The sequence below is a fragment of the Propithecus coquereli genome, unplaced genomic scaffold (genome assembly GCF_000956105.1).
Source record: "Propithecus coquereli isolate 6110/MARCELLA unplaced genomic scaffold, Pcoq_1.0 Scaffold237, whole genome shotgun sequence".
In the NCBI taxonomy this organism is placed as follows: Eukaryota; Metazoa; Chordata; class Mammalia; order Primates; family Indriidae; genus Propithecus; species Propithecus coquereli.
In genome coordinates, this window is record NW_012147919.1 from 2,278,719 (window position 1) to 2,280,914 (window position 2,196).

Below are 2,196 nucleotides of genomic sequence, written 5' to 3' on the forward strand. Positions count from 1 at the left end.
CCCCAACAATCTCAAATCAGAATCACGTGGAGTGGAATCCTGAAATCTACCATTTTAAAATCTCCCCAGAGAATCTTATGTGGCCAGGCCTTGTGCCAGATTTAGCATCCAACACATATTCATTAAGCCATTCAATAGCCCTGGTGCTGCTCTAAGCCTTGGCTACAAAGTGGAGGTTAGGGTTGGGTTTGGGGTGAAGGCCATTGAACCTACCTTCACAATGACCACATTTTTTATATCTTTCACTGTAGCGATATCATGGTTCTGTGTCTATAATGATGAGAAGCCCAACTAAAAACATATTGTATGGTGAAAGATAATGAAATAATAAAATAAGCATCATAATAATTAATATTGAGTATCATTATTAATAATAGTAAATAGATCATAAAAAGTTAGATCCTGTGCTAAGCACTAGGTAGGCAATATGTCATTTAATTCTTATGTCAACCTATTTTACAGATGAGAAAATGTAGGATTAAAGAGATTAAATACACGGTTTACACCCCTCCCCCAAGGTAAGTGGGAGGGGGTCAGGTGATAAGCAACAAAGGTGAGCTTCCCTTCTAGGTCTGTCTGGCCCCAGAGCCTGTGATCCTAACTATAATGCTGCTCCTTCGATATGTATGTATATGTCGATATACATGGTTGAGCATACATGTTATTGGAGTTCATGCAATATGTAGAGTTTTGAGAAGCAGGAAGGAAAATGGCCCCAGAACTGGGGTGCTGCTGCTGCCGCCACCTCTAAGTTTTGTCGGCTGCTTTGGTTTCCGGGCTCTCCTGGGCATCACTGCTGCGTCAGCCTCCCATTGCCTTAATGCCTGTCATATTGAATATCAATAGTGCAGTGATTTTGCCACCACTAAACTGATTTAAAGATGAAACGGAAACAGTTCAATATCAGCAGAGATGTTAAAATTACATATTCCAAGGCTCTGTGCCATAAGAGGGAAGAGAGTAAAGGCTTTGCGTTCCCTGGAGGAGACTAAGAGCAAGGGGTGGGAGAAAGATTACAGGGCTGGGGGACCCAAGGAGAGTGATGGCACCAAGGCTCAGGCTGGAGTTTACTTGCAGGCTAACGTGGATTTGAAAGCAGGGTGTCAAATTCTCTCAGATGCTGTTAGTATGAATAAGTCAATTAAGAGATGGTACCTGACAACCTATGAGGATGCAGGTGGAGAATAGTGCCCCTGTGGCAGGGTTTCTCAATCCTGCATCCACACTGGTAGAATTCAGGAAGTCTGTAAAGTTGGATGCAAAAGGCATCACACCTTCGTTGTCACTAACCTCTAATTTGAAGTTAGCGTTCCTTTTAGTCATGAATGTGAGCAACAAACCACAGTAGAACAGCAGCACCTGCAACTTCATCACGAATGGAAATCAGCGATATGCTCATATGGTAACAGATTTCTTGTGGACACCTCAAAGTATCTTTTACTCTCTGGGAAGTGTAGGTGATGGTCCAAGACATCACTGCCAAGCTGGGAACCAGGGAGATGGCCGAGGCTGAGCCCAAGACCACACAGGACCTCCCCTCAGTGGTGCAGACACTCCCACAGCAGATGTAAGATAAATTCCAGACCATGTCTGACCAGATCATTGGAAGAACTGATGATATAAGTAGTCACATTGGTGATCTGAAGAAAAACATTGCCAACCTCATGACGCAGGCTGGAGAGGAAGAACTAGAAGGTGAAAACAAGGTACCTGCCACACAAGATGGAAGGCTGCTATTAATAAGTTACACTGAAATCTGAAACACTACTTTTCCGAGCCAAGAGAAGACCGAATGGCTTTTGCAGCTGACTACTGTATGTAGACAGGTGTTACATGATAAAGTTTGCATTCTTATCACATACTATACACTTAGTTTATAGAGTGATTTACCCGTTAGTTTCTTGAGGGATAAATCTTCGTATCTTCACATCTTGGACCTTGGTCAGTTGTGCTATTAATTAAACACTAAAACTTCAGTGGTTCTCGAAAAAAAAATCTTTTACTCTCATCACTATTTTTTAATTATAAGAGTCATTAGACTCACCACCAGATCTTGTTTTTTAGTGTGTTCATAAAGAAGTACATGTATCGCTATATCATGAATATGCTCATTTAAATCTTTTGATAATTATGTTCTAATATTATTGACTTTTTGTTTCTAAATCTATGTGTTTACGGAGTACACTTAAAACCTTT

General features: G+C 41.1%; 1 pseudogene; it reads left to right on the forward strand.

Annotated features, from left to right (window-relative positions):
• The first annotated feature begins 1,499 nt into the window (after nt 1-1,499).
• LOC105811588 lies at nt 1,500-1,760 on the forward strand (annotated as a pseudogene).
• Nucleotides 1,761-2,196: the final 436 nt, after the last annotated feature.